This window comes from Amblyomma mixtum, chromosome 3 (genome assembly GCF_055824585.1).
Source record: "Amblyomma mixtum isolate Tamu chromosome 3, ASM5582458v1, whole genome shotgun sequence".
Taxonomy (NCBI): domain Eukaryota; kingdom Metazoa; phylum Arthropoda; class Arachnida; order Ixodida; family Ixodidae; genus Amblyomma; species Amblyomma mixtum.
In genome coordinates this window covers 132,705,998-132,730,876 of record NC_143014.1, presented here as the reverse complement: position 1 = coordinate 132,730,876, position 24,879 = coordinate 132,705,998, and the positions used below count along the sequence as shown (strand labels likewise).

Genomic DNA, 24,879 nt, shown 5'->3' with positions numbered 1-24,879 from the left:
AGTAAAAGACTGGACAGTTCCTGTCATAGCTACAAGCACCGCACGCGGCATGCGGAGGTCGTGGGTTGGGACCGGCCAAAGCTTTGTAATCGGTGGGACCGGCGGCATGTGGTACTTCTTTCTTCTGCTTTCTTATCAATCATATTTCAGGCAAAGAATCGGTGCGCTACTGGTTAAAAATATTTACACTACACTACTAATTTGCCACTACACCACTAATGGAGAAAAAAAAACATTCCCCTATTCCTTCCTCGGTTTTAGTAACTGTTGGCTCCCTTCTTTATCGTAACATTTACATATCACAATTAATTTACACCTTATACCCGTTATATGGCTGCTTTCATCTGTAATTCAGCTGACTGACAGTATGTAAGTGAATGGCAGTTGAATGGCGGTACATGAGCAGTCAACAGCTGTCAACAGCACTCAACAGCAGTCAACAACACTTCAGTGGAACTGAGGTCAGCAGTATCAGCATAAGATGACGGTTATGGACCTGCCGCATTGGCCGTACCGGCGACATCTCCCGCTGCCATGTTCACTCAAATCACATTAAATATTTCGTTCTTGTCTAGTACAATCCCTAATCTGCAACACTCATTAACAGAAGCGTCAAAACATGCAAACGTGTGAAGTCGTAAAATCCCTGATGAAGACTTGAACCAAGCATGCCTCTATACTTGATTATCTCAGGGGCTCTGCCTAGCTTTCACCTTTGATGTATGCAAAGAAAAACGTCTGCAATTTGTAACTCAATAAAATAAGGAATGAAAAATGCTTACATTTTGGTACTTACAAGTTTAAACATATCTTTACATTTAGAAACGGACTGCATGCGGTGCAATCACAATGTAGAGCGGCAGCACCATGAGTGCTCTCGAATGAAAAAAAATGAGGCTGTGCCGATTTCCGACAGGGGGAGCCACGATCACCAACTGTCCCTTTCAGTCCTGTGGCGCAATACGGCCGGAATAAGGAGGTATAAAAAAGGCCGATGGAAGTAAAGGGAGGCAATATAGGCCTTGAGCTACAGGCAAGCATTGGCCCTAACCTCCCTTCCCCAAGCTTGCTGCGTACTGTCGGAGCCAGCGTCGTGGTATTGGTAGCCTATGAACGAGCCCTTACTGATCTGACGGTTCCTGGCCGAGTTAGTATGTAGCAAATCCGTCAGTCGCAGTTAACAGGGGTAGAAGCTGATAGACAAAAGGGGGCAGACCTGAATTCTTCAACATTCCGCAAAACAGTCCAATGAACCCTATGGTACGTGACTCACCAGGACCTCCTGCTGGAGGCGCTTGACGTTGCGCTCCGAGTCGTGCTTCATAAAGGTGACTCGCGACCTTGTTGCATACCCGGTGCACGTCTGGGGCTTTTGTTCTTTGCAACCCTATTGATAAGGAAAAACTAAGTTACAAAGGGCCGATGGCAAGAGACCAGGGAAAAAAAGAAGCCTTGTAGCTGTGAGCAGTCAAACAAAGAGGGGAAACTTCTAAAGGGAACATTTAGTTAGTGACCTAGGGTACTTGTAATGTGCTTAACTAGAGGTTCCAGTTAGTTGCAGGGAAGTAGATAGTTATGCAAAGTTATGCAGTTGCAACCCTTCCAAAGGGTGGACCCACGGTTGTTCTGTACAAAGTATACATTGTGCCCAGTAAAGAGGAGGTGAACAATGCACCCCCCGCGAGGAAGGGGCATGTTAAGGCCATATGCAAGTTTGCGCTGTCATGGCACAAGAGAGGGAAGGGCGTGGTGCTAATTGGGTAGATTTGTTTTGTCACAGCCCTCCGAAGACAGCCTTGCAATATATTGTCAGGTCTTGAGAGGGATGCGTTTAGTGTTGCATCACAGGCTAAGACATACAGAAACCACGGTGTGATCACTGGATGGTTACTTGGAGGTGGGGGTGCGCTTGGAAGTGCAGCCAGAATATTATGCACAAAGAGGATGTAAGCATGGTGCAAAATCTTTAAGCTTTGTAGTCGCAGAACCGTGAAATGAAGGTTACGTCCAATATACATGCGCTCCTGAATGGAAGCTAAGCTCTATAAATCAATGAAAAATAAGCCAAGTTCCTATTTCATGGGCCCCTAGTCCAGCGTGACTGCTTGGAATATTCTTCCATGTAATGTGCTGGCAACAAGGGCAGGCAAATTTCAAATCAAAGTTGCCGTTTCACTAAATTCACACCTTCCACTAAATGCCACATCTGAGCATTTCATGTGCAAGAAGATAAAAGGTGGAGGAGAAGCGCGACCAGGGTCTCTTACCTCGTACCGAACCTTCATGGCCTCAAGCTGCTGACAGCTTGCATCCGTCTTGCTTAAGCGGCTCAAGTCATCAAGCTCTGGGGTCAGTGCAGGCTGCTGTACGCTATCCTCCTTGCACAACTGCTCGAGCGGTGGCACTTGCGGGGTCATCTCCCCGTTGACGGAAGTCACATCTTCCAAATCTCTTGACAATGGCACCTGCTGACAACCAGCACGCGAAATGGCATCCAGTATCCGCAATCGTGCCTCTGCCAAAAGCAAGCTAGCTAGATGCAGAGAAACTTGGAATGTGGAGCCAAAGAAAGGAAGAGTCACTGAAACCAAGAAAAACACTAGAAACTGTTGTTTTTGTTAGTTTCTAACGTTCGAAAGGAACGCAAGTGAAGTATTTTGAATGTACCCGTGAACTAACTGAATAAGCATAGACAGAACACACATAATCCAGCACCGCCAGGCGTCACGCACCCCACATGTGACATGCACGTGGCTGGAAAGGAGGGGGGAGGAAGTAACGAAAGAAGTAAAACAGAGTGGAAGAGCAAAATGACAAGCTAGGGTTTTATGGCCTCGTTCCCGCCTCCTGCAGTGCCAAAATGCAGTAGTAGCATGAAATGGATTGACATCAGAAGGACAGGCTTTACAATCAAGGAACAAAGTGCAAGCAGCTCTCAGAACATCTACAGTCATCAAACTAACCTCCCATACTTCAGCAGCTAGCAGCCTTGGTTCTTACGCAAGATGAACGCAACCTGCTACTAGGCCTCACACCCAATAAGGGTGATTAAAGGCCATAAATGGTGTGCCGTATTGCAGGTAAATGTTAGGAGGAGGACAAGTGTAGCAACCCTGCCGCTAGTGAGCTGGTTTAGGGGGTTTAACATCCCAATGCAACTCAGGCTGTGAGGGACGCAGTAGTGGAGGGCTCCAGATGATTTTTATCCCCTGGGTTTCCTTAAGACGCACTGGCATTGCACAGCACACAAGACTCTAGCATTTCGCCTCCATTGAAATGCGACCACCGCGGCTGGGACTGAACACGCAGCTTTCGGATCAGCAGCCGAGCACCATAACTATTGAGCCACAGCGGCAGCTGCCACCAGCTATAGGGCAAATCTTGCCCATAATGCTCAGCAAGGGCTTTCTTCTTAATCACATGCGGCACGCTTCAATAAGCCTCTTAACCTCTCGATCGACAACCATCCACCTTTCAAAAAACAAGACATACCACCTCCTGCCAAGGCTGCTAATCTGCCTCATGCTTTTGGTATCTTAGCTTACGGTATGCTAGCAATACTGAGTATGATGCAAGGCAGGTATAATGCTCCAAGTGCTCAAAAGACCACACAGGTGTGCACTTTTCTTCTCTCCCATTTCCTTTCCGATGATGCAGACATGCAAATGCAGTCTTCATCCCTCTATGATAGAAGGGGAGGCTAATGGCAAGGCTTCATTCTTAAGGACACTGCGAGCCGCAAGTTAATAACAGAAAAGTATTTAAAATAGAACACACGCACGCACGCACGCACGCACGCACGCACACACACACACACGCACGCACACACACACACACACACACACACACACACACACACACACACACACACACACACACACACACACACACACACACACACACACACACACACACACACACACACACACACACACACACACACTCACGCACTACTGGAGCCAAATTTCATTCATGGAAGCGTTCCTCCTCGGGAACGTCATCCTGTAGGGTTCTGCGAGTAATTCATGTATCAGAAAGTAAATACACCAAAACAATAATAGCATGCAGAACTCACGAAAAGTTCCAGCATAGATGTTTTGAGGTGATCCAGGAGGGTGCTGGTTTGTTCCTTGTCGGCCAAAGCGGAAGATCTGTTGGTTGGATGCAGATGAGCACACACTGCATTTTTCGTAGTGATAACAGTCTCTGCAAAGCAGCTGCCCACCCGAAACTCGCATTTGTAATGCGAAAAATGACTGTTGGCCAATAACTTCACAGACAGAAGCAATAAAGTTCCTCTTGCGATTCGTAGCCCAGCTTAGATACACAGATGTTTATACACAGATGCAAATACATCAACATTTGGTCAAAATAAATCTCGTTGGGGTGCACCTCGAATAAACAAGCACTATCAGACTTTTAATGAAGGATATTTACCAAGACCCAAACCCTAGGGCTGCGCGAATATTTGACAATATCGTATATTCAGTAAAATAGTAGAGTATTCAATATTCAATCAAACCGAATATTTGGCATTCGAATCTCGAAGTATTCATCTAGAGCGAATAACGTTTCTGAGCAGCGCAGACCAGTCAGGGGTCTGCGCACGCGACGGAACTGGCATGGCAGCGTGCCTCGATCTGAAGATGTGTGGCTCCCTCGACTTCCATGGGACGAGTCCGAGCTGAACTGCAGCTGCTGTAGCCGCTCTTCTCTGTGTGAAATTTGCTAATTAAGCGTGACGGCGCGAGCACGATGGGAAGCTAGTACGAGACACATGCTGGGCGTTTACATGAGCCCGACAAAAGTCGGGTTAAGTAGGCTGTCGGGCCGATAACCGGTAGTCGGACTCATGTATACGCTAGAGGGCGAGCTAAGGGACCGTCGAGTCGAGCTGGGCCAGCCCGGCTGCAGGGGTTGGTTGGCTCTGCCCGACCCGGTTGGAAGGAACATGTATACGCTGCCGCATCGGCTTAGCGCCTCTTCTGCCTCCTCACCCACTGGAAATCAAAGCCAGCTGCTGCCGGCCTCGATGAGAGCGCGCTCGTGTACGGGCGAACCAACCGACCGGAAAGAGCAGCAGTAGGGAAAGGGAACTTTTCGTCTGGGCGTTCATCCTCCTCTAGCATGCATGTGGTTTGCTTGCGTGACGCTAGGGGTGGCGACGATCTCTGCCCGACAGAAAACGGGTTCATGTAAACGCGGTGGGGTCGGGCTGGTCAGCCCGACATCTGGCGCACCCCGACCCTACCCTCATGCTATGCGCCGCCGTCTGCCCCTCCCCAGGCTAGAGTTACTGCATATGCTACCAAAAGTAACTCTACCCCAGGCATGCGTTGGACGCCACCTATCGTGCAGAAGCGACGCTTGCAGGAGAGAGAGAAACGGAGTAGGGAGAGTAGATGTTGCTGCTTTACGAAGTTTCAGGGCCTTTAGCCACGCGGTGCGTGTGTGTCCATGCAGTCGCCGCCGAAAAGCAACAGCTGCTCAACGACGCAACTGCAGTTATGAGCAGCAGTCGGAGGTCGCACAAATAGGTCTCACACCCCACAAATACGTCTGCACTGCATGTAGCTCAACTCCAATTTCCAATAGCCATTTTTGCGCAAAGTTGACACGGCTTCAATGAGTGACAGAGCTTCAATGCTCTTTTTTGCATGCAATGATCTTGTGTTTTAAAAACTGTATGATAAGTATTGTTCACTTTATTATTCACTTATTATTATTATTATTATTATTATTATTATTATTATTATTATTATTATTATTATTATTATTATTATTATTATTATTATTATTATTATTATTATTATTATTATTATTATTATTATTGAAATCACAAAGCCACAATACTTTCACGCCCCTACCAAACCTGCAAAAATTACGTCAGGGCGAAGGCTATGCACTCCGCTATAGCTTTTCTTGGTAATGGAGCCAAAGTTGCACAGCCGAAACAAGCCCTCTCGTCCTACGCAGCAGAATATAGTCCCTAGTTACACTTAATAGTTTTCTTTGAAAACATAGAAGTATATTGGCAATACTCATTGTTTACGGCATATTTTTAACATAGCAGCCAATTTTAACCGGCCCAAAGTCGTGGCAAAACAAGTTTCCTTGATTACAATGATTCTTTTACGCAAGTCATTACAAGAAGCTTGCATAGATTGCGCCAGCTACACGAGCAACAGAGAAAAGCAAACAGGGCAGCAAACAACGTGCCCGGTGGTCAGACACGCCGCTCGTGTGGCCAAACTGTTTGGCGGAGTGTGAGTTACGGAGGCTCTGCCCTTGTAGCTTTCCCTTCATTACCAAGATAAGTTGTCACGGAGTGCAGTGGTATGAAACAGGGCAATGCAGTGTTCGTGTTAACAGTGGATTGAGGAGGACATGTGCACGTGCGCACGCAGTTTTACCAGTATTCATAGCAGCACCACAGGTGTCAGACCACAAAAGGCAACATAGAAACTTTTTCACTGGCAGCGTCATCAATGTCACTGTCAGCATGCTCTTATATTTATTGCAGGACATGGACCGTTCTGACTGATCTCCTTCAGCCTCTATTCCTTATTGAGCCTCCCCGGCAGACTGCATTATCCCCTGCTGTTTTCTCTTCAAATCTCTCGGCAACCGTAATTGCCCATGGGCTGTATAATACTCACTTCCTCTTTTTGATTGCAGCTACGATATCATTCATTTTTGTGTGTGTGTGTTCGTTCCCTAGCACATGCTGTTCTTTTCCTGTATCCTTAACATTACCCGTGCCATTTTTCTTTCCAAAGCCGACTGCCCTGTCTTCTGTTTCGATGGCATCACAATAATTTAGGCATCGCTGAAAAGTAGGAGTGCGCGAATATCGAAATTGTCAAATATGAATCGAATACGAATATGAAGAAAAAATGCCTTCTAATATTAAACTGAATATCTGTTCAATGCAAAAATAATATTTAAGCCCATGATAAACAAGCAAATGTTGCCGTTACTTTTTTTTTTCTTTTCAAAATAGTGTGTGGTCTTTGCAACTGAAAAAACAAAACTATACCGATGCAGTACCGTGTAAACTATACGGTGTGCACAGAAATGTATACTGTTTGATTAGATGCTATAACAGTATCCAACCTTTAATGTTGTCACGCAAAATGAAATTCATAAAATGACAAGACTGGCAACAAAAAATAACACGGCTAGTAAAACATTAATTCGCAGTGGAAGGGAGTGGAAGAAATGCTGGTGTTATCCGAAGGTAGATTTGTGAAATGCCCTGCGGCCCTTGAGAAAAAAAAAAACGAACAGCCGAAAATCCCACAATGCGGTAAAGCCTTGTGAGACGGCCCTATGGCGCAAACCCCTATAAGCGCGTTATGAGCGCCCAATTTCGGCTTGCTGGAAGAATGACGAGAATGTAATCAAGGGGGCAACACACATTAGTGCCGGAACGCCAACACTGCTTCTAAAAAGGAATAAGAAATGACCAGCGACGCGCCAGTCGTCGTTCGAAAGCGTCCCGGTGCTGGGACCGGACTACCGGCGAATGCGCGGGCCGAGCTGCCGTCGCAGCGGGCGAGTGGCAAAGCTCAGAAACCAAAACTACGCGGCCAGGCTATTTTTGCGCCTAGCGACAATGGCCCTTCGATCGTTGTCACGCTGGCATACTTAAGAGGTGCGCGTGTTGCAATGAACCACGCAATAGGCGGGATCTTTACGAGGTCCCTTGTCCTGTTAGGACACCTCGACTCACCGCTTCGGGAGCCTGCCGCAAAATTCCGCAAGTGGGCTTTCCCGCATAGCATAGTTCACCAAAACAAGATGGCGGAGGTCACGCTCAGAGAGATATGAAGGGGACAGGACAAATGCCATGGGTGTGGGCATTAAGTATGTAACATATCAGAGAAGGATAAAAAAAATCGCACTTTCACGCAGCGCTTGTTCGAAGCGGGTCGTGACCACCTTGTACGCAGCATGTGTGGTATGTGGGAAAGCCCGCTTGCGGAATTTTGCACGAGGTTGAGTCTAGTGGCGCCGGAGTGCGATCGGTCCACGGGATACACGGCAGAGAAGAAGGGGAAACACGACCTTTGTATTGTTTTCCTGGAACTTTAAACTCCATTGCTGGATTAATTGTACCGATGTTGTGGTTTGCCCACGGTCGAATTTATGACTGTCGGTGCAGTATACGATCGCTTGCAAGTATTGGAGAATTTCCGAATATTGGAAAATTTCCAAATATCAATTTCTCCAGTTTGAATACGGTCCGAAAAGCATATTACATTTGTATTGAAAATTTCAAATATTCTCAGACCCCTATTGAAAGGATATGCAAGAATTTCCGACAAATCAGGAGTTTTTCGCCATACATTGGGCATGACGGGCACATGTGCAGGGAGGGCTTTTTATTTCACTCAAGGCACCGCTGTACTGCCCTCAAACACTGCCGATATGAATGTCGCCAATGGCATGAAACTGTACACACAAACATCAGAATGATGTTGGGGCATGCAGATGTGGTACTGAATGCAGTCAAATATTTTCATCAGGACTGTTTCATCACGGCTCTCTGTCAAGAGCTCCTGTCTCGCTTGCGGGTATTCGCGCTTTCTGGAGGGAAGATTGGGCTGTTCCCTTTCAACTCCTACGAAACCCCGCCTGCTAACGGATGTGTGTTACAGCCCTGAACACCGCAGTGGGTCTCTCTTCACCACCCACGCAGAAACCCATGCAGTGGGTCTCTGCGTGGGTCTTCGTATGTCACTGGGACTTGTAAAGAAGCCAGCCCACTCTTGGGCTAGTACTCACATCGCGCGCGGAGGGATTCAAGTACACATCGACATGCTCTATCCCATGTTTGTGGACTGGATTTCACGTAATAGGCATTTTACCAAAATTCACAAACATGCAAGACTGGACAACAAACAGGAATGGAAAGGAAGGATAAAGAAAGGCAAATATAGGGAACAGTACTGCATTACAGCATGAGCCTGGATGTAGTTGAAACTGCTGCACATGAATTCAGTTAACATATTTTTCCCTGTTTGTATCAGACATTGCGCAGAGCCAACAAGCATAAGTGGGGTGCTTACTCAATTTTTTCAGATAGCTGCTCGACCAGCTGCTTCATTTCTTGGATTGCTTGGTCGTTCTGAAAGAAAATAAAGGAATTAGATACATCGCAGCAGTCACAAAAAGCACAAGGCACTACATGCAGCATGAATAATGAGCACGCTTTTAAAGTTCGCCGGCAAATAAGAATGGTGGAGAACAATCACTGGCATGTCCCAAGGGAAGAGCTACAAAGAAATAAGGCTTACCATGAGATCTAGCGAAGTAACTGCGGTGCATGACAAATCATATTGCAATTGTACGACTTTTGGGGGACCGCGTGAAACCGTCGTATAACCCGGGCGTCGTATAATCGAAAATCTGCGCATTCGCGTAATAAACGCGTCCGCTACCCTAGCTTTCAAACCTTAGTCATCTTCCCGCGCGTTACAAAAGCGAACGCTTTTGTTTTGCGAGAATTAGTTCTTCGCGCAGCCAGGCTTTTCGGCATCGAAGAGGCGGCTTTGGACTAGGTGCTCGTGCGCTCCCATCCCTAAGTAGACGTCACAAGCGCCTCTGAAGTGGCAATTTGGACGACAAGCCAGAAACATAGCTGCTCCGACACTTCGAAGATGCTTTGCGGAGCGTAGTACGAGCATGCCAGCGGCATGTCCTTCTATACAGACTTCTCTGGAACCGTTGTCGCACCGCCGCAGCAGGTGGCTGTGTCTGTACTATGATTTCACACCATTTCTCTGCAGCCTGAAAAAGCAGCCTCCACTTTGCTTTAGGTGTGCACCAACAATATAGTCCTGAGTAAACGTTTGTACCATCCTAGCCACTAATGAAATATATAACTGGAATCTACGCATAATGGACAGTCATTACATCGATCTGCCAGTGTACTCAAACTGATGCTTTGCTCCTTCTACATGAAGAGTATTAAAGAAGCCTCCCATTAATTTAAATAAACCTTAATTCTATCTTCTTAGAGTTGAATTTTTTTCTATAGTCGAGTGTAAATAAAGGCTAGACTCTACAACAGGAGTTTTCAACCTTTTTAGCCCCAGGGGAGCTCAAAACCTTCAAGAGGCACCAAAGAACCCCATGTGTCTTTGCTTCCATCCCTTCCTGCTTAACCTTCATGCAGAAAAGAGTATGCAGGTGCATGGTTCTTCAATTAAATATGAGCGTAACAGTCTGCTATAAGCAACAGAAGTACGGTTACCACCAAAATGCAGTGGATAAAAGGAAAGGTGAGGGTTGAGGTGCACAGGAATCTAGGGGCTCGGGGAACCCAGAAAGCAAGTCTAAGGAAACCGAGGGATGTGTGGAACCCAGCTTAGGAACCCCTGCGCAACAGGGCACTCACAAGGATCAGGCGCTCTGATTGTTTCCTTAATTGGCCCAGCGCCTGATGCAGTTCAGTTGTCAAGCGCTGGTTTTCGTTCTCCAGTTGCGTGTTGCGCGAGAGCACCCACGCCAACTCCTCCTTGATTTCTTCGTCCTCGGCTCCACCAGGCGTCGCTTGTCGCCATCGCATTAGCTCAGTCTTCGCCTCCTGAAGCTGCAAAACATTGCGAGCAAGCAAACGCATGTTGAACCAATTCGCATAGGGCAAGTGACTTAGGGGCGCTCAAAAATTTTCAACCACAATGAGCCAACTACTGAGGATACCCCGACAACTGCAGAAGTAATCTATACTCGCAGATCAGTCCACAATACCCTCCAATCGCATAACACCTAGTTTTGGAATCCTGCATTGCCCAATAGCCGAGCACGGAAGATTCGACTCTCTTGCTATGCCTTATGCCTCCATTATTACAAGAATCCAATAAAGCTCTGTTTACCTGCCTGCTTTCCATGTGGCCCAGCCAATCCAAGTGGTGCTTTATCTCCACTACTCTAACAAGTGCATAGTGTACGCCACAGTACATCTAATGATTCACATGCAGCCATCATTTCTTGAATCATGTGGAACCATGCAAGTGCCAGCTAGCTGATTTTTAACGGGGCATTGACAATGTACTGAAGGTCCCCTGGCTCAAACGTCTGTCGAACATTTTCACGGTCTCAAACTTCCCCATTGTGTTATATCAGTGCTCATATTATATACGTGTGAATATGGTATACTTGGGGGTTCGACTTTTCGGGTTTTATTTTTTCATAATTCGGCGCACTTTATCGGTTTTTATTCCACAACGTAAGTTTCGGTTTTTTTCGCCGAATATTATTTCGACGAATGAAATACTGACTTTTTCGCTAATATAATGCGGCAATACTGCGTGGTCAAAGGCCATTTGACGTCTGTCTCTGTGTTTTTGTCATCGTGGACAATTTATTAACCATTAATTAGCGTGCAAATGTGATTACTTAAAGCTGTGCTTCTAGAATAAATTGCTGTCGTCATTAAAATAGTAACTCAAGTTATACGAGGTAGCGGCCAGGCAAAAACGCAAGTTGAAATTTTCTTCTAAGGTCTAGGTTGACGTATTAATGTTGAGTTGTCACACTGAGTTGAGCGCAAGGGCGGGGCATCACGTGGTCTCTGTGTTGATTGCAGTGATGGAACTGGCGCCCAATTTTCGCGGTAGCCAGAGCTTGCCTTTTCGTGACGCCGATGCACGGTTCTGTGTCAATGTCCTGCATGCAGTTGATTAACTTGCCTAACCGAATAGCTGCTCTAAGCAGGTGATGGCAGTGAGCAGGTGGGGATTAGCGGCTGCCTCTCGGTCGTCAGAGGGGTATAAACTAGCAGAGTCACACCTCAAGTCACACACCTACGCTGCTTATTCAACAACATCATCGTCGCTCCATGCCCCTCGCTTCCTGCTTACTTAATTTCAGCTTTGGCTGAGCGCAACGTGCATTCAACAGCCAGCTATCTATGCCTTGCGCGCCAAAAATATACTGACCTTTTTCGATTGAAACCGAATTTCTAAAACTGAAATCGGGGTGTATTTATCGGTTTATTTCGGTTTCAACCGAAATGTCCAACCCCTAGGTGCACTGCAAGGTGGCTGAGCCCTTTGCCAGGTTGATGCAGTTAGACTATATTTCTTCGGGGTGAATATGAATCGAAAATTGAAAATTGTTTTTTGAGGATAGGTAGCGGGGAAGTAATTAACTGTCTCACATATCTCAGTGGACACCCGAACAGCGCCGCAAGGGAAGGGATAAAGGAAGGCGTGAAAGAAGAACGGAAAAAAGAGGTGCCGTAATGGAGGACCGTCTAGAATAGTTTCGACCACCTGTGGATCTTTAACGTGCACTGACATCGCACAGCACGCTTTGAGTAATTGCAAAGTGAATATATTGAATTCTTTAGGGCAGGCACTCTCAGTCTTGAATAGTTGGCGTTCTACGAGCGCTGAGAAACCTTCCACATCCTCAATTCTTTTCCTCCTTGCCTAACATGCATGCATACAATAGTATGCAGCTGAATGACCTCTAAAAAACCGAACAAATTAAATTAATAATGACTGGCTGCGTAGCGAAAGTCGGCTACAATCAATTACAGTCCCAAAATAAAGTACGCAAAAGGAAGGTGGCATTGGGGTAGCTGACATGGCTGCGGCGGAGTCTGTCGTGTCGGCAGTGCTCGGGCATTCGCATGAGGGGGACGACAGCAGAATGAAACCTCAAGACAGTCTAGTCATCCCCGTCATCTGCCAAATGCTCAGCGTGATAGACATGCAGAGGTGGCTCGCGAGCTCACAACACGAACACATGCAGTCCTAGTGGGCATACGAATGACGGGTAAACCTGTTGTTGACGGCGAAGGAAGAGCAGAAGGAAAGGACCGTTTTCACCGCAAATGATGTTTTTCTCTCTGAGAGATCTGCAAAATGCTCTGGAGGATCCTTAGCATGCTAGAATACGAATTTAGAACCAGCGAAGTTTCAGTGTTACAATGCAAACTGCTGATTCCAGAAACTTCGTTAAATCAAGGCTTAACTGTATTACACAACATCAGCCTATTCAAGCCAGCTACAGCCGAGGGCTCTGCAAAAACGGAGACGGCACACAAAAATATGAAAGCAACAGATGCATTAATATTACTGACGAGACCAAAAATCATGCAGAAATGCGTACGACGTCAAAGAGTGCAGCAAAGCCTTCGACGCGTTGGTGAAGGCACACTACCATGCAGTAGCAGCGGCCATCACTGCAATGCCACCGCTGCTTCACGCTTCGTGCTGCCTACTCCCGGTGCCCATTCACAGTTCTTTCTTTTCTCTAACTCACTCATCTCTTCCAGTGCCTTCTCTTTCTCGCCGGCCCTCGCCACCTTCGCCACCCCAATGCCGAAAAGTTGACTTCTAGCAACTCGCAAGTCAGTTGGGGAAGCTCGCTGTAGCTATAATTGAAGTAGCGGGGGAAAAAAACCCACTATATTCGTATCTTGGTTTCGAATATAACGCATGATGCGTTCCCAAATCGATGGACTAAGGAAAAAAAAAACTCGTTTCATTTTTGTCAATACGATGATTGCAGAGTGGCGATCGATGCAAGTTTTCCAAGTACCACGGATGTTGTTTGCTGTACTGTGACCTATACTTGCATTGCGAAGAGGAGCCCACCTGCTGGCGGAGACTGGCGATTTCTGCCTGGGTTGGGTCGACGTTTACCACCGGCTTGTTCACGATTTTCTTGGCCCTCTCTGCGTAGCGCAAGGTGCTCAACGTCTCCTCCAGGTTGCTCTCCGCCGGGCTAATGCACGCAATCATCAGCGTGTGGCTGCTGCCCCCCAGCGAGTCTGAGAAAAAAAATAATAAGCATGGGGAGGAAATCAAATTCTAGGAAGTGACAGATTTTAAGAAAGTTGATGTAAACAAAATGTAGTGTCACCTGCAGAAATTAAGCTGCACAGAGCACGAGCATATGAAACACAGTAGAACTTTGGCCAATTCGAAGCCCGTCGGACCATGAAAAATACTTTAAATGAACCCTGAATGGTCAGTGCTTCTGACCACAAAAGTTGGAGTAACGATTCTGCAAACTATGCCTCTCTAAGAATGTAAAGCAAGACAAGTACTGTGTAATCGTAGTAAAACAAGCTTTATTGGCCACATCACGAGCATTGGACCACTTTGTGGGAAAGTCAAAATAATTTGAATATTGCTGACCGGTCTCAAGAACTTCAAGGGAAACACACAAGGTAATCATTCATGCCAGAATGATAAAAATATAACTTTCCACACATCAACCTCAGCATAGGACTGCATGCATGGAGTGCCAGGATCACATAATCTTCCCACCATTTCACAGCTCACATCACACTGGTTCTTCTGCGGGAAGTCACAATTTCGACGTGTATTGGCATTTTTTAGAACCTATACCGCCATCTTTTGCATCCAATGATGACTATGAAGCTATTTTATGTGCTCCGTCAAAAACCCTGCTAAATGCTCCAAGATGTACTCGACAAAACAGGTTCGTCAGAAGCCAAAATACAGCAGTTTTGGTTTTGGAACCAAGTGAGCTCAATTAAGGCCTTTAAAAGATTAAGCAGGTTTCCAAACTTCATAAAATCTCATTAATTTTAGTTCCAAAGGAACGCCAACAGAGGCCAACACAGTCCGAATTAATTGAAGTTCGAGGCTAATGAAAGTGAATGTACAGCAAAAAAAATTTGCACCCTTAAAGGTGTAGCGCTAATGACTCCATCCTTTCGACACCCTGATTTTTTCTTGTTTTTTTAAAAGGGTGCGCTGAGCACGTTAGCGCCTTAAATGCACCCACGCGCCCTTCAAAGGTGCGCGGTTACAAGGGTACTGTAGCTCCTTCGGGTGCAAGGATGCGTAATGGATTACGGGTGTTCTTTGACTTGTCGAAGAACATTGCAGTAGTTCAATCAATCGTGCTTTTGAAATGATGTGAGTTATTCCAGCTTTCCATTAAATGGCAGCTGCAGCCTTAATGCGAGCAGCTATGACTGATTTGCGGCCCCGTAATATGATAATTAACTGAAATATTTTAGCTAAAGGGATAAGCATCACTGACTCCAAATAGGGGCTCGCTGAAATGGCATATATAAACTTGGAGAAAGTATGCGCGTTATAGGAAGTAAGTATTGCGCGCAACAGTGGTGTCTTTTGTGTTGAACTCGGTCCCCTTAGTAGCTTTGTATGGTTCATTCCAGTCAAGCTGATACCTGTTCATGTTCCGCTGGCAAAAATATGTGACATATGTGGCATATGTGGCAAAAATATGTGGCTAACGATCGCACCCTTATTGTGAGTGCAATGAGCACATTTTGCACCCGTTTGGGTAGTCAGAAAAACGGTACCACTGCAACTATCCACCTTTACTATGGGTGCGACGAGCATATTTTACACCCTTTTAGGAGAGTGCAATGCAGAGTGTACAGTGCAGAAGATGCGCTACACTGTGATCTTGAAGCAGTCGGGTAGTGATATTACTCTATTTTATTGTTCTGAAATATTCAGTCATCATCTTTTGCTTTTCTTTTTCATGGAAGGCAACGGCCAACACCTTCTGTTCTAAAGCCCGGACTTATTCCAAAGGCCTCTTTTTTTTTGCCTTTAAAACTGAAGAAGAGGCAGGCATCGTTTGGTGTGTCTCAACTTAAGCAGCGGGGGGCCGCACCAGAGGCGCGAAGGGTGTGCGACCGCCTGTGAGCAAAATCGATCAGCTTGTGACCGTCATGCGACTGCCGCTTTTCTACCAAAATGATAGCGCAACCCCCGCGATTTGCAAATGCGAACTTGCGGTTGGCGGCCGATGCAGGACTTTTTAGGTCGAAAAGCGAAAGTCGCCAGGACGGCTGCACGTACGTTGCCCGATTTTCCTGCCTTCTGACTCGAAGTCGCAAACTGCCAAACCAATGAGCGCGATTTTTGGTGGCAACCTAATTCGATAGCGCACTAGCGTTGACTTCACCGCTCTTGGAGCATTTTGGCAGGATAGTTATCGCAAGCAGACGATATTTCTAAACCACTGCGCCGTGGCACACTGTGTAGGTTGGCCGCTATGGCTGCAACCAATCTCGCGCGGAATGTGACACCAAGGGACCGGAAAAAAAACGCGCAAAAAGCACCAGCAAAAGCTCCAAATCGTTCATTTCATGCATGTCATAGTTTCATGTACAACTACGTGGTTTCAGGTTCAGAGTTCCGGAGACGCTGCAACATGCCTGGACGGACCTGATTTTTCTGTATCTCGCCGGTGCTCACGCCATCAATCGCTCAATAACAAAAGCTACCGAAGCCTTCGAAATCGGCGTTTACAAGCAACACAAGCAACAGGCGGGTACAAATCTCTGAAGTCTTGCGAAGTTGCAGTCACCCTGCCGCCGCTAACACATTTAAGTGCCTCCCACCTCGCACACCAGTTGTACACTCTCCACATCTCCAAAGAGGCAACGCAGCTTTGCGCGAGCATTTCTTTGTTCGCCGCATGCCCAGGCCGCCCAGGTGTGTAGTTGAATTCATCGGTGGCGCAACCAATTAACGTTCGAATCAACAGGCTATATTTTGCACAGACTCCAAAGAAGCATGGATCGACAAAATTGTACAGTCTCAATTATCCAGAAACTTAAGTTAATAAATCATATTCTTAGCGGTAAGAAACAGACACAACACCAAGATACACACACACAGGACACCCGCTAGGGTGTCCACACAGGACATACTACCACACACAGGACACACACAGGACATACTAATGCTCGCTACCATTGCACTCAACTAAGCTGTAGTCAATATGCGGCAGTTAAGGGCTCCACAGTGGGAGCTTGTTTGGACTCGTCATGGTTGCCACGTCACTGCTGGCTGCCTGAAATTCGATCACGCCAGTTTCGATGTTTCCAGAACAGTCGCTCATCTCTCTGGGTGTAAGTGGTTAACGACAAAGCTCTTCGCCATTCGTCGATACTTCTGTACAATGTTCTCAGCGCATTCAAGAGTGCAGCCCAAGGTCAGATATCCAAGTTTAGTGGTTCAACGGAGCTGGGCGCATGCACAAAAGGGCAGTTAGCTGAAGAGCAGCAACAAGAAGATTGCGCGCAGTCCATCCAGCCAAATCGGTCATTGTGCAGTGTATTTTGTATCGGTGGGTTTCGATCAGCGAACACTGCCAAATGGTGGTCAGGTAAACTCAACTGCACAAGGTCGCTTCGGCCAGCGTGAAGCCATCGTGCCGGGCACTAAGTCTCAGTGCCACCGCTGTCTGCGTGATGGTATGTGGAGCACTGAAGAGCAAGATTAAGCATTGTGCTGCTATCAGTGGGTTTGCACGCCTGTTATGAACGGTGCAACGCTGCTTTACCACACGCACTTGGGTATTAGAGTTCGCGGCGAACTCGGGCACATTCTCCTATAGCATTGCGAGCCTTCGACTTAAGCGAGCCGGTGCAGCCTGTCAGCCCAAAATATTCGCTAAAATTTACATAAGAAATTACAGGAAAGCATAAATTCCACGAATTGCATGGGACTTCAAATTGACCGATATTAAAACCGCTTACTTCAAAATACATTGCGCTGCCTTGGCTGGATGTTATAAAGCACGCAGATGAATTCATAGAGACGAAGCTGGTACAAACAGTATAGCATCATAGTAACTGGAGCGCTAAGACATACACTACCAGTCGGGACGTTTACTGGGATATTTCATCGGACAATTTCTTTTTAATAACACTGCCGACAGAGGTGTTTGGTTGCCTTGAAATGCCCTAAGGCACTAGTTTATCTTGAACTAGAGGCACAAGAGAGGAGGTGTACAAGTACACCTACCATGAAAAGTTTATGGAATGAGATTTTGGCAAAAATATAATTTGCCTAGCATCAAGGGAGCACTGCTCAAGATGACGATGAAACCGAAATTTTTTGCTGATTACTGCGTTTCCTTAACTTGACTGCAGGTGTACAAATGTGCTCAAAATAGCACTGAATTTGCCTCTTGATTAGGTGCGTGCACAACCAGCTGTAATTGATGCACTGCATAAAATGCTACTCAGGATTCGGAAACAGAAGCAGCGTGCGACAGCTCACTGAGGTACTAGGGATACCGATGCCATCAAGGCTGTATACACTACAGTACGAGATGTCAGTGAAGACAATATCTTAAAGGTGTGCATTGCGCTGTGCACAGCGTACAGTAAGTGCCACATTCCAAATGCACAACTCCAGTATAGACACACCCAGAAAGCAGCCAAGACAGGAAATTTCTGTACGCACCTTGCAGTAACCTCGTCAATTTGGAGTTCCTGTACGGCACATGCCTGCTTCCGTTGCTCAGGGCAGAGATGACGGTACCGAGGGACAGCAGGCCGGCATTTATTTTAATTCCTGTGAACAAATTGGGAGTACAAGTCAAGCCGTCCTTTGGCGCTGAGAAATAGAAAAGAAATTCTAGCTTAGTGTTTACTAAATGATAAAAAAAGAAAAACGACATAAGACCAAGAACAAGATGGAAATGATTATCACAAGCGCTAGGTCTGGCAACATCAAGCACTAAAACTGCTATGCGTGGTGTGTACAAGGGATTATTTGCGATGAGATGCCATAGTCTTCTGCAACACAAGCTACGTGGGCCAGGCGTACTCCTGACTACATGAGCGAGCTATGCAGTAAGGCACATCGTAAAATGATACATTTCTCTCTCGGTCACATATGACTGCTGGCCGTGAACGCACACACACACAAAATGCTACAAAAAGTACGAAAACTAATGCTATCAGAGATGACTTGGCAGAGTATAAGCTGCATATAAAAAAATTGTAAAAAAAAAGACAGGCCATCATGCTCTGCAAGAGCAAGGTTTGAATGCGCTTGCAAGCAGTTGACTACACTAAAGAGTGCTTGGCTATTTGCTAACACCTTCCGTTGGCCGTTGCAAACACTTTCTTTTTAACTACTGCTAAGCAACTGCCACCCCCACTTTGTTTACACCGCATCATTCTTCTGTTGTTGCATTTTTTTCTTTTTTAGTTTTATTATTTTGTGGTTTTTAATTACTTTTCTTTTTGAAATTTATTTTGCCGTTTATTTGCTTTGTGTTGCCTTTCTGGTGCCTTGCTGCACAGACTGTGTTCACCTCTATCCATCAAGACGGCTATGAGGTTCCCTATACTTGCTTCCCATGAGGAATTCCTGGATTCGAATCCATCTCGTGGATCTTCTTTTTTCTGTTTTTGTGACGCAAAAGGACCACACACACATTGCTGAAATCTCTCACCGCGTCCAGCAATGCTAGCTCATTAAAAAAAAATTGCTTTAAACCACTGGCTATGCAGGCAGTGCGACAGCAATGCGCCTTTCCTATTCTTCTGCCAATTACTTCCATCTGTCACTGAAGTTTGGCAACTGAGCATATTGCTGTTGTGCCTAGTCGTGCAGCTGTACACTGGCGGCGGAGTCGCCCATCAAAAACTACCAGCTCAAAACCTTGAAACATCAGCGACCGACCTTCGAGGAATCTCTCGCCAAAGGCCTTTGTCTTCTCCGCCCGTTCAGACCCTGCCAAATCCACGAAGTTCAACTTGGCCACCGTCATGGCCTGGCCTGGGCTATCCCTCGCCCGGCCTTCTACTGTTAGCGTGAAGATGGCGTGCGATCGCGATGAGCGTGCGTTCATGTCGGTCGCACCAGTGCTCCGGCCGGCGACGCCCATCTGTAGAAGTCTAATCATCTCGTCAGCAGTGTTAACTTTATGTTGGGTCAGCCCGGCAATCTGCGCACACAGAAAAGTTAGAAGAAAACTTGTTGCATGAGGAAGTCTTCGTGAACAGGGTGAAAACTGCAAAATAGAAATAAATGCAGCAAGAGACTGAACTACAACTCACCGCCCAAACCAAAAAAAAAAAAATGATGCATAAGGAGAAACCCGCTTTGCCATCAACAGTTTGAAAATGTACAGATTAAGCCACAAAACAAGCAGAGCAGAGTTATGTTTTGCATGCTGCGCTAAAATTCAGTCACATCACTTGGAGAGTGCAGTAGAATGAGCAAACCCCATCTTTTCACTCATGTTCGCGGCCCCGAAATATGAGCAACTTGCTTCAGCCAGGTACTGACTTTTCCTTAAGATGAAATTCAAGTTGCAAGCTATTAATCGAGCAGTTTGTGCATGGATCTGTGGAATATACGAGTGGGTCCTCACGTGTATTTTGCCGGTGTGATCCTCCCGGATAGCCAAAGGCTGCCGTTTATTTGCAAAAAGATCTAAAATGTCCTCTTTAAAAACCTGCAAGAAATTGGCAACAGTATATCAAATCCACAAGAAGCCAGTTTGCATGCAAGAAACATGATGCAACATCCTCCATTTAGAATTATTTCAGGACATCAAGCCCAATGACAACATGAAGAAGAGCTACACTTGAATGTTCACATGCTAATCAATGAATTGAAAAGATACAGCATGCGGTGTCACTTCGTACGCGATATGCATGCATGCAAATCAGAGTGATGAACAAGTGATGCCTAAACAAAAATTTTCGATGGCTAAGCTTGCAGCTTGACATGAATAATTCAGCGAGAAGCTGATGCTCGTGCTCAGTTGGCCATGAAGTCTGTCACGATTGCACTTGGCTTCACGCATGGCTCGGTCTTGTTGCCACTGGTGGTTTCGCTCCCAGTCAGGGGTAGGAAGCTCCAGTTAGTATCGTTTTCAACTACTTTAGTGCACCTGGTGCCCGGAGGGCTTACGTCTAAAATGAATAATTCCTGCCCATGAAGCGTTCGTGTCTTGTTTTTAACATGCGCAATAATCTACCGAAATGCGCTGAAGACGCACAATTGTTTTGTATTTTGCAAAGAGATGACTGGTGCATGCTGTGGCAATAGCCGAATTGTCTGAGCCATCCGGAGACTAAGGTGCTCTGTCTGCTCCGGCAGAGGTTGAAATCCCGCTCGGTGACGAAGTTTCTATTCCGAAGAAGTTCTTTTTTCTATGTATGGCTCTGAGGAGGGACAGACCATAGTCGCCCATTCGGCAGAACAGCTTTAACGATTTCTCCCCGTAAGATTGTTTGGTTGTATTAAGCATGCGCTGGGTGCTGTAAAAAAATTCTACGTTGATGTCTTGCAAAAAACACTTACTTCAATTAATGCAGCGTGCACAAGAAAATTTCTTTCATTGCACGCTGCAATGTACTTGAACAGGTCTTTTGCCGCCCTGGGCACAATTCCTACTGCCTCACTGGACTCAGCACTCCTCGAAAGGCAGCATGTGCCCATGGTATAAGTCTTTCCGGAACCAGTTTGGCCGTAGGACATTAACGTGCAATTCCTTCCTAGAACACAGAGCAGGCACTCACGGTTTCAAAGATGTCCATGAGCATGAACTCGTTTCATATTGTACACTTAGTTCAAGCAAGGACGATGGGAAAAGGGTTCCGCCAGAATATGTGCGCAAAGCAAAAAAAAAAACCCAACAGTCATTGCAACCAAGGACAACACAGGATATGCGTCGTCCACTGCCAAGTTGGGTGCGACGCTGGTGAATACTCAAGATTACACTGCACACAACATGAATGCATTCGAAAGCAAAAGCTGAGATGGTCACCACCTTAGCTAAGTTGGGAGAGCATTGCATGCTATATGGGAAGGTCATGCGTTTGGGCACCACCGATGCCATGCAGTTTTTTCCACTACACCCTTGTAAAATATCTCTAACATATAAGTTATAATAAATTATTTTATCTAACAGACACCTTCAAAAAAGAATGCCTATTCTCTTTTTAGGTTTAAACAACGCTTAGCGTATTTCTCATACACATAGCTGCATCAAGTCACTTCAGCCTACAGACACTGAACAGAAATAGACAGTGTGTACTCAGCCGTAAAATTTTGGTTGATGCGCAATTCGATGCTTGCTGTTGCCACTTGTGATGAAAAAAATTACCATGCCACTGTTCTTTTGTTGCACAGGGCACTATGCAGGTTGCTAAAATTAATATTAGCGGGAAATATTTTAACTGCAGTACCACGAAAACAGCACCTCATAAGCACCACAGGGAGGCAAAGGTGGAACTGCACTTTTTGAAGCCGGACTACCATTAAAAACAACCCGTCGTTTTCTCAAATATGCAGACTAAAAACCTTACAGATGAAAAAGTAAATTTAGTGAACATAAAATAAATCAGTAGACGAATGACAAAAATATTGCCTCCATTAGATCTCTTCCAGGAAAGCGACCGCCATAAGTCACTAATAGAGTCGAGCCCACTTATAACGAACCTGACGGTCAAGAAGAGAGCGTTTGCTGCATCCAAATTTCCTAGTCCATGGCAGAGAGAGGTTGATGAGATGGGTCTAGATAATCACATGGCAAACAACGGAGGGGAAAGCCCCAGGGTGTTTGCCAATGTTTCGACAAGACGACTTGTCTTCGTCTGGGCGAAGACGAGTCCTCTTGTCGAAACGTTGGCAAGCACCTGAAAGTTCTTAGAAAAGCATCGTGGAGAATCCGCGTCATCATTAGTCTGCCCACTTTGCGCAGCACCAATAGCAGTCTGACATCCATGCGGGAAAGCTAACATTCGGAGATGTGCTGAGGGAAAGCCAGCTTCTTGAGTCGATCGCAGTTTCACGAAGCTCGATCGATCGGACCTACGAGAAAGACAATCCCCGGAGAAACAATGCTTTTCTCAGCTTAACTGGTGAGTTTTTCCAGCTAAAATTTCGCATAGAAATGAGATTTGGTCGGCAGAATTGTTTTATTCTATATTTGTTTGGGGTACTTGAACCGATCAAAACAAGAGGGATATTCGCATCGTCTACGGCGACGCCGAAACATCAGAAGCTGTTAGTAATGAATGAATGGTTGCCCCAGTGGCCCCATCTAGTTTGTCAGCCGTGAAGATTCGGCAAAGGAGGGGGGTGAGTGTGTTTTGCGGGAGGTCTCAAGACGCTTTTTCAACTACTTTATCAATGATCACAAAAAAACTTAGTTTGGCCATAACTCCACTGACTTGCAAGCCTTTAGTAAAGAAGCATCTTCAAACCTCCCGTAAAACGCTCCCCCTCCTCTGCCGATTATCAACGACCGACAAACGAGATGGCGCCACTGGTGCAATCGCCAAGATGTAACGACCTGTTTTGTTTCGTCGACGTCGCCGCAGACGATGCGAATATCCGATCTTTTTTGATCGATTCAGGCAAGTACCCCCAAACAAATGCAGCATAAAACAATTCTGCCGACCAAATGCCATTTCTGTGCGAAATGTTGAACAGCGCCCCAGTTAGCATTCTGCGGCGCGCATATAACTGAGGAACAGTGTTTATATTGAGGGAAAGACAGCTTCTTGATTCGTCGCCCAGACAACGGTTTAGATCCAGAAGACATTTACAGAAGGGACCACCCAAAATACTTAATTTACAGAGGATGTTCCTTAATGACCACACTTTGTCCTACTATGTTTAGATCGATGTGCCTATTACCTCAGAATGGACATCTACAGAATGTCACCAACATTTTTTCGCACAGAAATTGTGACGGAGTCGGGCAAATAACGCATGCGCGAAAATTATTTTTGACCGGCTTTGCATATTCTGCAAAAGTGAAGCGAACAGAATTTTTTTAGAGAACTAAACTAACCGCAAGGCAAATGGTCTCGGACTGGTGTCACTGTTTAATCACTTGATTGACCTAACGTCTAGTAAATGAAACACTACCGCGGCAATGCAGTCATACAAGCAATCATACGTGATGAACTGAGCCCCTAACACTCTAAAACAGAAATCTTGATATATTTCATCGACGTGCTGCACACACGTACACTAGTTAGCGACTTTCAATGAGCTCATATCTCCCACACAAGGCCTTCTTGTTGCAGCCAGTGGCTCTTGCCAGTCGAGCGAAGTTATTTCAATCAATTATTAAAATTTGGCGGCAAAAACAAGAAGTCAAAGTGAGCACATCATGTGGCTAATAACTTTTATTAAAAAAAACATATTAGTCTGCGCTGCTGCCTTTGTGCGAACGTTATGCAGACACTTTAGGCAGAAACAAATGTGCTTCTAAAGAAGGTGCCTTTCTGGCCCTCATTTATGGGGCTTCTTTAGCGTATATATTGTAGCATAAACCGTCTGAATAGATTTCCGAGATAGATTCAGTCGAGTTAGTTGTCATACTACAGCGAAAATGCCTTAATTAACCGTGTCTAATTGTGAACGTCCACAGAAAGTCAACTGTTGGAGTCTCAGCGATGTGCACAAAGTGAAATTATGACGATATCACAAAATGCAAGTCAAGTGGATGTATACTAGCAGATGATCTCTTAATAATGTTCGCGCGGACGTTTCATGGGTCTCTCAAAATGATGTTTGGTATTGGGACCATTTGCGGATATCCTCTAAATATATCTGATTCTCAATTATCCCTGCCGCCGATGTAGTTTGGGGGAAGGGAACGTTGTCAAGCCGCAATATTGCGGCTTTTTTTCCCTCCTCCTCAGCCATGTGATTTTCTTTACATGTCTGGAATAAAGTTGACTTGACTTGAAAATATTGTAAATATCCGTGATTTTTCGTACGAGTGTTTTTTTGCGTGTGTGTGTGAAAAAAATAAATGTTCTTTTCAAATCATGTCCTCGAAGTCCTGGGTGGACTCATTATGTAGATATTGCGGTGAACGAAACAACTAACTCTTCCGTTTTATTACAGCAGAAAAGTGAATAAAATATTGTTTGGGCGTAGGCTCTCTGTTTTTTTTTTTAATCGGTGGCCTATAACACCCCCCGAAAAATATTTCTGACTACGCCACTGTTAGAAGGTCACTTTCGCTATCACCGCCATCCATTCGTAAACTTGCGTACGAAACTTTCATTCACCCGAAGCTCGAATACGCATTAGTAATTTTGTACCCTCATCAGGCGTACCT

At 45.7% G+C, this 24,879-nt stretch overlaps 1 long non-coding RNA gene and 1 pseudogene across 1 annotated transcript in view; one reads left to right on the top strand and one right to left on the bottom strand.

Moving 5' to 3' along the window:
- Positions 1 to 24,879, top strand: part of LOC149351974 (uncharacterized) — a 114,986-nt gene that overhangs the window by 63,587 nt on the left and 26,520 nt on the right. The gene's annotated exons all lie outside the window — the stretch shown is intronic.
- Positions 1 to 24,879, bottom strand: part of LOC149351976 (chromosome-associated kinesin KIF4A-like) — a 60,866-nt pseudogene that overhangs the window by 32,101 nt on the left and 3,886 nt on the right.